This window comes from Gossypium arboreum, chromosome 9 (assembly GCF_025698485.1).
Source record: "Gossypium arboreum isolate Shixiya-1 chromosome 9, ASM2569848v2, whole genome shotgun sequence".
In the NCBI taxonomy this organism is placed as follows: domain Eukaryota; kingdom Viridiplantae; phylum Streptophyta; class Magnoliopsida; order Malvales; family Malvaceae; genus Gossypium; species Gossypium arboreum.
This window is the reverse complement of record NC_069078.1, coordinates 30,341,365-30,354,252: the sequence shown is the minus strand read 5'-3', so window position 1 is coordinate 30,354,252 and position 12,888 is coordinate 30,341,365. Positions and strand designations below refer to the sequence as shown.

The following is a 12,888-nucleotide window of genomic DNA, read 5'->3' as shown; positions in this document are numbered from 1 at the left end:
CCTAGTAACATTCGGCAACCATAGAGTTAAGTGCTAGCCATAAGGTAGAATAAGGGTGAATGAGTAGGAAATATTCGGCCATGGAAGAAGAGGAAATCGTAAACCTGAGAAAAGAAAAGACTAACCAAAAATCGGCCTTGACTCCAATCCAGACACTGCCCAGGTAACACAAGAGATATTCAGTTTAAGTAGAAGAAAATAGCACGATTAAGAGGGGAGAAAGAGAAGTACAACCACAAATGCCAGAGGTATTCGGTCAAGAAGGTAATGTTGGAGTCAGAGAGAGAAAGGAGTATATTCGGCCAAGGAGGAATAGATTGAGGGAAAAAGAAAAGGCAAGAGAGGAAAATAAATACTCTTTTTACCTTGCCATGACTTGAACCTTAGACATCCACACGCCACATCTACTAGATCACTAGGCTCTTTGTGTCATACCTTACCAAATTTTATTTATAACCCTACTGACCAAAGATAGGGGTTTATCCTTAGAAACCAAAATTTAGTGGAAGCCAAGACTTGAACCCATGACTTCCCAAACACTTCCAGAGCACACAACCACTAAGTCAAGTACCCAATTGTGTCACTTCCTTGCATAATTAAATATTTATGTGCAGTCTCCTAACTGCACCCCCGCTCAAACCTAATACTTCTAGGCCTAAATTCAGGGCATTACAAATTCTAAGAAACCCTTAGTTTGATATGATTAGTAAAATTCATGTTTTACTAAGTAAAATATTTCAAAAGGACTTAATTTGGTTTGGTTTCAAAACTCATGAAAACTTTAGTTGCCATGAAATATTTTTCGAACACTGTTCATTATGAGAAAAATGAATTAAGTTGAATGATGTAATTGTCCTAGCTTATTCATGTTATCGATTGTTGTATTTTGTTTTTCTGCTACTAAACTCCTTTCATACATTTCACTTCATACTATGCATTTAAATTAAAATTGCATTAGGGATCACCTTACATTTAGTAATTATTTTTACATCACACCACTCAAAATGTTTTTTGTTTTTATCACCAGATTGTTAACTCTAATTTTAAAATTATTTGATAAACATATACAATCCATGTGGAGACGATAATCTTTTACTTACTTATTACTTGATAATGACTGTGTACACTTACACAAACCTACTGTAACACCCCTAACCCGTATCCGTCGCCGGAATAGGGTTAGTAGGCATTATTGAATAATATATCACATTCTCATACATATATGCATTTAATATTATATAATATTCACAAACATTCAAAATGTCTCTTAAAAGGTCTACAAGACCTTAAATCATGCTTAGAAGTGGTTCGGGACTAGACCTGTAATATCCAGATTTAGGGCCTAATCAGAATAGTGGTTTCGAGACCACAAATCCAAGATAGAAATAATTATTTTATAATTATTTTGATGTCTATGATATGATTGCATGATTGTGTGAAAATTTCGTGAAGAAATTATATGCATAAAGTGCTTATTTGAAATTAGGGACTAAATTGAATAAGTTGCAAAACTTGCATTCTAGAAGCTTTTAGTATGAAATTGCTTTGGGATATTAATTAGGAGGTCTTAAATATCAATTTAACCAATTTCTAAAATTTTGGACAAAAATGGGCTTGTACATGAAAAATTACAAAGAAATGCACTAAGGGCATTTTTGTCATTTGGTAAATATGGTGAGTAAAAAGGGAAAAATAACACAAAAATGGACTCATCTTCTCCATAAGGGCTGTCGAGTTTTTCCTTTGTCACCATAGCTAGGGTTTCAACAACAACATTTTCAAGCCTTGATTATCAAGAGAAACGAGATTCGAGTCGTGATCGAGGGAAAAATAAAGTTTACGAGGAATAGGCTCGATTTCTAAGATTTTGTACCGAGGTAAGTTCATGTGGAAATGTAGTAACATAACTGTCATTTTAAGTAATTTAATGTTATTTATATGATATGATGATTATTATTATGAAATATTATGCTTTGTGGATTATTATTTAGTAATATGCAAATTGTGTGTGCTACTTGATAAATATGAAATGCTACCAAGTATCGGTTCTGACATTCCGTGGAAGACAACAAAGATGTATGATTGAGGAAAATCCCATTTGAACCTTGGGAATAGATTAGGATACAAGTGACATGTCACTAGGATATTTGAGTTCCGAGCTCGTTGAGTTGAGTTCGAGTTCGTGATATGTAACTAGGCATCCGAACTCGTTGAGTTGAGTTCGAGTTCACTTATGGATGCGAACGCCCGAGCTTGTTGAGTTGGGTCCGAGTTCTCTTATGGGCGGGTTACATGGTAGCTTGGCTACATAATTTCCACAGGCTATTGAGTTTGTCTAGCTGCGGGTATGGCACTTATGTGCATGCAATCCGTGTATCCAAATTATATTTCGATGTGTTCAACGGGTGAATCTTAAGTGAATAAGGAGAATACTTAAGACGAAGGTGACATGTTAGTAAATCTGGTGAATGAGAAAATTGGACAGGCATGCGCTTAAACCTTCGGGTTGAGAACTTGGTATGATGAAATCGTGGTAAGATAGTAAATGCAAATGTAACATGAATGTCTTGGTGATATTTATGAAAATGATGTTTTATGTTGGATTGTATGATTATGTTACTTGCTATTTACATGTGAACTTACTAAGCATTTATGCTTACTCCTTTCTTTCCATTCTTTGTAGTTTTGACAAGCCAGCTCGAAAATTAGGAACAGTTGGAGGCTTGCTCACACTATCTGTGGACCATTTTTGTATATTGGCTTGTATATTTTGACTATGGCATGTATAGCATTATAATCATTTTGTGTATATGATCTTATGATATGGCTATTGGGTGGTAAGAAAATGTTTGGTAATGATTAGCCATTGGAATGGCTAATCAAGTTCATATTTGGTGTTATGTATGCTTAATGTGCTATCTAATCCATGGAAATTCATAAAAAGGTGAAATTTGCTATAAAACAGTATCATACAACATCAATGACGTGAGTTTGAAAAATCACTAAAAATAGTAGAGATAGAATTAGATAATGAATAAAGTATGAAATTGAACTCTTATTGAGTCTATTTTCATATGAAAGAAACAAAACAAGTAAATAAGTTGTATTGTATGAGAAATTTGTGTTTTGGTGGAACAGGGTTAGAGCGATTTCTGAATCCCCTGTTCTGACTTTATAAATTCACTAAAAATTGTATAAAAATAATTAAGAGTCATACTTTATATGTATAGATTTCTTACTGAGTATACGTTTAAGAGAAACAAACGGTATAGTCATCTGAATTTTTTACAGAGAGAAAAGTGATTCGTAGTGAAGAGAGGGCAGAGCAGTTGAACACAGAAATAGGGGAAACTTTAACTAATAAACTGTACTAATTGGCCTAACCAAAAATTCTAGAAAAAATTAGCAAATATACATATGAGTCTAGTTTTAGAGAAAATTTATGGATTTATATTTTGAGTTACGTAACTCGAGGTATTATTTTTTTTAGTGACCGTGGCACAGATGAGCAGTTTGTTACAAAAGGTGAAATAAATTGTTTCTAATTGTTTAAGTGATAAATTAAGTCTGTTAACGCCTCAAGCTCAACTCCAGCGATGGTCTCGGGTAAGGGGGTGTTACAAAACAAATAACATATAAAAATTTCTGAATACTTAGAAAATTTTCATGAAATAACAGGTCAGATGCCTATGTGAATAGGCTGTGTGCCTCACATGGCTACCAGACAGGCCCGTGTCACAGGCCATGTGAAAATAGGGCATACATACTGACTTGTACCACACGGCCAAGAACACGCCCATGTACCAAGATGAGTGAAATCTAATGGGGTTACTGACTTGGGTCACACGACCGACCACACGCCCGTGTACCAGCCTGTGTGCCACAAACAGCTAGTAGACACGCCCGTGTGTCTAGACTGTGTCAAAATTATGGGGTATACTGGCTTTAAATTGTAGGGTACCCCAAGCGACACACCACCCTGTAACATGACCGTGTGTCGCACACGGATGAGACACACGCCCGTGTCTTTTCCCGTGTGGACAAAAATAGGCTATTCGCAAAGCCAAATTGCCACACAAACCACACGCATACATATCAACCAAAATAACACCATTTTAATACATCTTTAAGCAACCAAAAGCCTACCAATTCTTGCACATATCATACCACCTATTCATAACCATTTCTATTACTCAATTCCACAACCAAACATACCATTTCACTATGCCAAAAACATCAAACATACAGAACTACTATATGCATTTATCCATCAATTTAATACCTATTTCATATTTCAACATATACCATATGGTCATTTCAAACTACAATATGCTAGCTTCCATGCATAAACACATCAATTACCAACTTACGAAATAAACAACCATTTGGCAAACATACCAAAACAAGCCAACACTTAGAACATTATCTACATCATATAATTAGCTTATCAAACAGAAATCTTAAGCCAACTTAAATGGTTATGAACCAACATTTACAAGCCAAATCATATGGCTAAATTTACAACTCAAAACATATCAAGATGACACTAGTCTATACATGCCATATACCATATATATACAAAGCTTCCAAAAATACCAACAAGATAATCGATAGTGTGATGACGTTTCTCGACGATCCCAGAGTCTGAGCTAGCTTCGATAATCTATAAAAACAAAGAATGAATGCACAAAGTAAGCTTTAAAAGCTTAGTAAGCCATATACAAATAAAGCCATCATATAAATCACTACATTTACACCACTAGGCCAAGTATAAGTAAACAAACATATATAAACAGAAACCTTTCTCTTTATACATATTCATTCCATCAAGTAACTCATCACTTACTTCACTTTTCAATACTCGTGTAAACTTCATACGTACCTGAGTCATTTAGCTCGTTAACACATTCTTTCTCAACTTATCTTTGCCCGTTGAACCATTCAAAATCTTTAAGGATACTCAAAAATCACATAAGCTCGTACAATGCCATATCCCAGATATGTTCTTACATGTTATTTAATAATGATGCCACTGTCCCAAACAGGGTCTTACATGAAATCAATTAACGATGCCAATGTCCTAGACATGGTCTTACATGTAATCTCAACACAATGCCAATGTGACACGATCTTGCCTCGGTTTAGTGAGTTGAGTTGTTTAGATGCCTAATCATTAAACGAAGAAGTGCCGTTCGACTTGAGAAGCTTGGATGGAGTTAGGCTTAGATTGGAGTTTAGGAACAAATATGGATTCGAAATGGTTGAGTATGGATAGTTGTAGGTTCGACTAATAAGAAATAAAAGTATAGATGATAGCTTGTTTAGTTAGGTGGGTATTTGTGGATGGACGGAAAGTGAATCTTAAGATGTAAGAGTGAACCAAAACTAAATAGGAGTGCTGACCCAAACTTATAATATCTTAAGAGGGATAGTTGATGGTGATATCGACCGAACTTCTTAGGTAGCTAGCCGGCCATGAATTGTGACACAAGGAGACAATCGGTCACAAGGTGTGAAAGCAAAAATATAAACAGCCTTGTAATGTGAACGGCATGGGCTACTGGTCTGAAAGCTTTCAATGGTAGCTTAGAGGAGCTAATCGGTCATTTTGGGAAGAATAATCAGCAGCTGGTTGTGGCTGTTGCAAAGACCGAACCATCATGTCTTTTGGAGAAAATAAATCAGTAGCTAAATTTGTACTAATGCTGTCCCATACATTGCACTTGCACTCAAATTTAATTCAGCATATTAACTCAACTTAAACACACTAATTTTTGAAGCTCAAAGACATATTAAAACCTTGTATTTAGCTAAGACACATTAAACATGTAAGGTTTAAGACATGTCTTAAATTCGACTGTAGCTTAGAACATCTTAATTAGCTAAATCAGATGGACATATTAAATGGGCAGCAAGCTTTACTATTCCTAAGGTTCGTACAGGACTTTCGAATATCGTAACTCTATCATTTCTTGCTCGTAATTGTTCATTCAACATTTATAACATTTCAATGAATAATATACACATATAATTCAGTTTAAAGGCATTCATTTGTATATGAACTTACCTCGTAGTCGGAATAAACGGACAGGTCAACTATTCATAACTTTTGTTTCCCCCGATCTAAATCTGATTTCTTTCGTTATTGATCTATATACATTCAAAATTAACCCTTTTATTCAGAAATTCATTCAATTTCATCCAAAGCACACAATTTAGGCATTTTTGCACTTTAACCCCTAAAGTTACACATTTATTAAATTTAGTCCCTATTTCATAAATACACAAAATTCAAAAAATTTCCTTATACACATGCTTGGCCAAATATTCCCTTAGTTCATATAAGCCTATATCTTTCATTTATTTCATAATTTAACCATACATTTTACACTTTTCACAAATTAATCCTTTTTATGCAATTTCACTAAAAATCACTTTAAAAACATGATAATTTATCAACAAATATTTATTTTCCATCATCAAACATTCAAGAACTCGAGCATTCATCAATGGCAACTTTCAAATCATTAACACTTTCAAAAATTAAAGCATGGGCTAGCTAGAACACGAACCAACGATAACAAAAACATAGAAATCATTAAAAACCGAGCTCAAAACATACCTTAATCAAGCTAAATAAGTGCTGAATGGTTTAAGCTTTCAAAACCCTATTCTTTTCTCTATTTTCGGTCAAGAAGATGGACAAAATGAATCTTATTTGTTTTATTTTAATTTATTATTAACTTAATAATCAATTTTCTATTTTATCCTTAATGAATAACCTTTAAAAACTTATAATGCATGTCCATAAATGTCTGTTATCACATTCAATGGTCTAATATCAACATAAGGACCTCTCATGTAATGCCTCATAGCAAATAGACACTTTTAACTTATAGAATGCTACTTTTACATTTTACGTGATTTAGTCCTTCAGTTAAATTAATCACTTAAAGGATAAAATTAACACACGAAACATTCACACATACATATTCATATACTATATACAAAAAATAAATATTAAAATAATTTTCCAACCTCGGATTTGTTGTCCCCAAAACACTGTTCTGATTTAGGAAAAAATGGGCTGTTACACCTACGTGTTACAAGTTTTTGGCGCTGTTGGCGGGGACTATTGCCTTAATTATTTTTGTAGAATTATTCTTTGAAATTTGGTTTTTAATCTTAATTTTATTTAATTTCTAACTTTAGTAATTAAATCTTTATTCTTTATTCCTTATTTTTTGTGATTTATTTTCAGGAGTTTTTTAGCATAGATCGATTTATCGATTTATTACCAGTAAACCCTAAAATCAAGCAGACATTTAGACAAAGAAGACATGAAAGATTAACCTAAATACAAGCCAAAATGGACCTTGGAAATCAAAATAATGTTCAAGGAAATGGAGCCGATCATATGCGCAGTCTCATCCTTATTGTTGATGATACGGATTGGGCCATAAGAAAGTACATTATGCCCCTTTTTAATGAGTTAAATCTAAGAATTAGGAGACCGGAGATCGAGGCACCTAAATTTGAACTAAATCTTGTAATGTGTCAAATGCTTCAAACCATGGGCTAGTTTAGTGGAATGCCCATGGAATATCGACATCTTCACCTTCAATTGTTCATAGAGGTGAGTGATTTATTTAAAATAGTTGGTGTAACTGAAGATGCATTCAGGTTGAAATCATTTCCATACTCACTACAAGATTGAGCACGAGCATGGTTCAATTTGTTGCCACCTAGTTCAATATCAACTTGCCAAGAATTAGTTGAGCGGGTTTTGGTTAAGTATTTCTCACCTAGCAAATAAAGCTACACTTTTCAACAATTGGATGATGACTCCTTGTACAAGGCGTGGGAGAGGTTCAAAGAATTACCTTGTAAGTGTCCTCATCATGGGATTCCACATTATATCTAGTTGGAGCCATTTTATAACGGTCTCAACGCACACACAAGGTTTGCGGTAGATGCTACTACCACTAGTGCACTCTTGTTGAAGTCTAATAATGTTTCTTATGAGATGATGGAGAAGATTGCCAGTAACAATTACCAATGGCCGACAAGTCGAGTAACTTCAGGAAGACAAATAATTGGAGTACAAGAAGTGGACGTGCTAACATCACTATTTAGGAAGTGATACCATACTCTACAATAAGGCTTCAGGGAAACTCTATCAACAGTGTGACAATTATGACGAGATATTGTCCATTTAGTTCCATCAATACAAAGATCTTGAAGAACCTGTTGTAACCCTTCTACTAATCTTTGACATAAGCTTGGAATGTTCATCAGGACCCTCAGGTAAATTGTAATGGGCATTAATAGAATCTTCATCAAACCGAACAGAAACAACTCTAACATAGATGAAAGCATTGTTAGGGGATGTTAGATGCGCATAAAATTCTCTTACCTATTTTCGGAGAACATCACCCAGGTGTGAGCAAAATAGTTTCCAGCCATGATTTTCCATTGTTGAAGAAATAGAGGTATCATAATCCAAGAAGGTTGAGTCTTGAAAAGGAAGCCTTTTAAAAAAAATGGTCTTTGGACTATGTTTTTCAAATATTTTTCTTCAGTTGTTTTGTTGAAAAAGGTCTTCGTAGGTAAGGGTTTAGAGGAAGATGGTGTATTACGAGCCATTATGATAATGGAATGTGAACTGTGAGAAAATTATGGAGAGGTTTACAGTGATGAAGGTGAAAAACTAACAAAGAAAAGTGACAAATACAAGAACTAGGGATAACTTTGAAGGAAAAATTAATTATCTAAGTTCAGATAGTGAGAGAAAAATCATGGTGATGTGGCTGAAAAGATTTACCTGACAAAACACAGGAGTAAATTGAGCAGGAAATAGAAAAGTAATAACAAGATCATTAAACAAAATTGCAAAGAAGTTGGCACTGCTTTCAAATTATTTTTGCTCTGGCAAAAAGAACTTTTAACATAAGAAAATAAATAGTTAAATACACTTATTGGGTAACAAGTAAAAATAAAATAAACAAAGAAAATTTCGGCAAAATTACATGTAACACCCCTTACCCGTATCTGAAGCTGAAACAGGGTACGAGACATTATCGAACTTAAACTCAAATGAACATTAAAAAATGAGACATGAATTTCCACTCAAATTTAAAAAATTTCAAAAAAAATTGTATCGTCCCTTAGACGAACCTACGAAGCCCAAAACATACATTGCAGGCGGTTTGGGGCTAAACCGAGAACTTTGGAAACTCTCCAAACACTTAGAAGATTTTTCATAAATACAGGGGTCAAACCCCCGTGTGGCTTAGGACACGCCCTTGTGGGTAGGCCTTGTGGTCACACACGCCTGTGTCCCTAACCCGTTTAACTCTTTGTTTATGACGTCATCAACAAATTAGGGTCACACGGCCAAGGCACACGCCCGTGTGCTAGGCTGTGTAGGCGATTTAATTTTTATAATTTTTCCTAAAATTGGTGCAGACTTCACACGTCCTGGGCACACACCCATGTCCCTAGGTCGTGTCCTTCACATGGCTGAGACACATGATCGTGTCTTTGCCCATGTGGTCAATTCGAAGCTAAAATTTAAAATACAGGGGACACATGACCGGATCACACACCCAAAGGGCAAGCCGTGTGTCTCAAACGGCCTAGACACACGCTTGTGTGTTTACCCGTGCGGACAAAAATAAGGCTATTTACCAAGCCTTTTTGCCACCCTTGCTTTCACCAGCCTACAAAACATCAAAAAACACCAATCCAAGCATATACACACTACTAATTCAGACACAACCAAGACATCCACACATCAATTTCATGCCAATTTCTATCATATACAACATCTTATACTTATCATCAAAAACTATGCAATAACCACATCCATGAAAGGCATCATCACATGTGTATATACTTAACCAATATTAGCCAATACTATATAGCCATTTACAAAATGAATCAATTACCATTACAAGCCAACACACTTGGCCAAATCAGTAATAACACATATCACAAAAAGACCAAGTCCTTATACACGCCATAACTCAAAATAATGGAATTATAAGTACCCAAAACAATAATTTGATAGTGATAATGGATCTTCGACCGTCTTCGATCCCCGAGCTAGCTTGATGACACTATAAGAAATGAAAAGGAAGGGGCTAAGCTTTAAGCTTAGTAAGTTAGCATGTAAATAATAAACAACTTTAAACATACATATAACATAATGTAAATTAGCACAAAATCATCAAGTGATCTTACTCATTTGCATCCTTACCAATAATGCATCTTAAGCAGAGATCATTTCTCATGAGTTTTATAGACGTACCTGTACCACTTCATAACATAATCATAACCTTTCACTTCTTTGACATAATCTTTAAATTACTTGATGAACCACTTGGAATACTAGACGATACTCGGGAATTACATACACATAGAATCATACCAATGCCATATCCCAGATATGGTCTTACATCGGATCTCATATCGATTCCCATAGCCAGCTATGGTCTTACACGATTCTCATATTGATGCCATGTGCCAGACATGGTCTTACACGAAATCTCATAACGATACCATATCCCAGATATTTTCTTACACATAAACTCATAACCCTAATATCATGACATTTGTATCCTAACAATTCTTAAAGTTCAACCGGGAATTTCGCTATATCGAATATTTCCCGAACAGATCCATAATGATAATTGTAAAATTCATTCAATAACAAAATATTAAATACATAATATAAGTTGTATTATTTACACACGAACTTACCTCGGTACAAAATATGGCTAACTAATTCGATTTAGTCCACAACTTTGTTCTTTCCCCAGTCTAGGTCCAGACTCCATTTTTCCCAATCTATAATAGCAAATTTAGCTCATTTAATTATCACATTGTTCAAATCGGTCCAAAAACCATACTTTGGTAAAATTACAATTTTGCCACTAAACTTTTACATATTTACAAATTAGTCCTTAGGCTCGTAAAATGAAATGTACTCATTTTCTTTGTTACCCAAGCCTAGCCGAACCTATATCATGCTTATAACAGCCCGTATTTTTCATCAAATGACATTTTTACTACCCATTTTTACAATTTTTACAAATAAGCCCTTTTTATGTGTTTTCATAAAAAATCACTTAGTAAGAGATGTTTATCACACATCAAACTTTCATAATCTACCATGAAACATCAAAATACATGCATGTTACACATGGGTGAAAGACTAAGCGTGAACCCTAACTCAAATAAATGGTAGAAATGGCTAGATCGGTTGATAACAACTTCAAAAAATGTAAAGAACATTAAAAAAGGGGCTAGAATGCACTTACAATCAAGATTCAAAGTTGAAGAAACCCTAGCTAATGTGACCTTAGGAATTTCAACTATGGCATGGAGAAGATGAGAAAATTTTGACTTAATTTCCCCTTTTTATTCTTTTATTAACCAAATGGACCAAAATGCTCTTTTTACTAAACTTTCAAATTTACTTATTCATGCCCATTTTTGTCCATAAAAATAGAAATTGGTCAAATTTCTATTTAAGGACCTCTAATTACTAATCCATGGCTATTTCATGCTTAAAGCTTCTAGAATCTCATATTTTGCAACTTTTGCAATTTAGTCCTAAAAATCAAATTGGACATTATATTAACAAAACTTCTTAACGAAACTTTCATACAATCATGCAAACATATCATAGACCTCAACACATTCATAAAATAATTATTTCTACTTCTGATTTGTGGCCTCGAAACCACTATTCTGACTGGGTCTATAATCGGGATGTTACAGTATAATTATTAAGTATTTAAGAGAACTAAAATTTTTATCGCGCATTATAGGAGCTCCAAAATAATGTTTCAGGCATTGACCATTGAATTTGAAAGTGGATCCTATTTTTCCATCTTTAATATTGATAGCTCCATGAGGGTATATATGCTCGGCTTCAAATGGTCCAGACTATGTCAACTACAATTTCCCAGGAAATAGTTTAAGTTTGGAATTGAAGAGCAAGACTTGTTGTCCAAGTACAAATTGTCATGGAAAAATTATCTTGTCATGCTAGTGCTTCTTCTTTTCTTTGTACAGTCTCAAATTCTCATAAGCTTGAACTCAAAATTCATCCATCTCATTAAGCTCCAGCAAGGAATGTTTGGTAGTAGCACCCCAGTCCATGTTTATTTTCTTAATTGCCCAAAATGCTTTGTGTTCTATCTCAACTAGTAAATGACATGGTTTACCATAGATAAGCTTGAACGGTGACATTCCCAATGGTGTCTTGAAAGATGTGCAATAAGCCCACAAGGCTTCATTCATGTAACACCCCAAACCTATATCTCTCAATTTAGGGTTACGTAGCATTATCGTACAATTAGAAACATTTAAACCTAACTTCCTTTAATAACATAAAAAAATCATATACATATATATATCATCCCTAGATCGACCCCTCGAGGCCCTAAAAATACTTTAGAAATGATTTGGGACTAATCTGAAATTATTTGGAACATTTGGGAAAAAGCTACAAAAATTTTGAAACATGGGTCACATGGTCGTGTGCCTCACATGGCTAGACAAACAGCTATGTATTAGGTCGTGTCACCTTCGAAATAGGGACACATGTTTGTGTCACAGTTCGTGTCCTCGCCCGTGTAACTCGTTGAGTAGGGTCACATGACCCTGTGGTACACGCTAGGCCGTGTGTCTCAAACAGTTAATCCACACACCCATGTCCTAAGTCGTGTGTACCAAATATTTACCTATAATCTAGCCATTCCACAAGCAATTCACAGCTAAATAATCTAACCATTTAAACTTGCATCCAATGAACTTAAACATCATTCACCACTACACAAGCATGCCATTTTAATGTCCTAAAGACAACCAATCAAT

At 34.6% G+C, this 12,888-nt stretch overlaps 1 non-coding gene across 1 annotated transcript; it reads right to left on the bottom strand.

The window, feature by feature from the left end:
- Window positions 1-7,802: 7,802 nt before the first annotated feature.
- Window positions 7,803-7,908, bottom strand: LOC128281251 (small nucleolar RNA R71). Its single transcript, XR_008271464.1, has one exon. It is a non-coding gene; the product is annotated as a small nucleolar RNA R71 (small nucleolar RNA).
- Window positions 7,909-12,888: the final 4,980 nt, after the last annotated feature.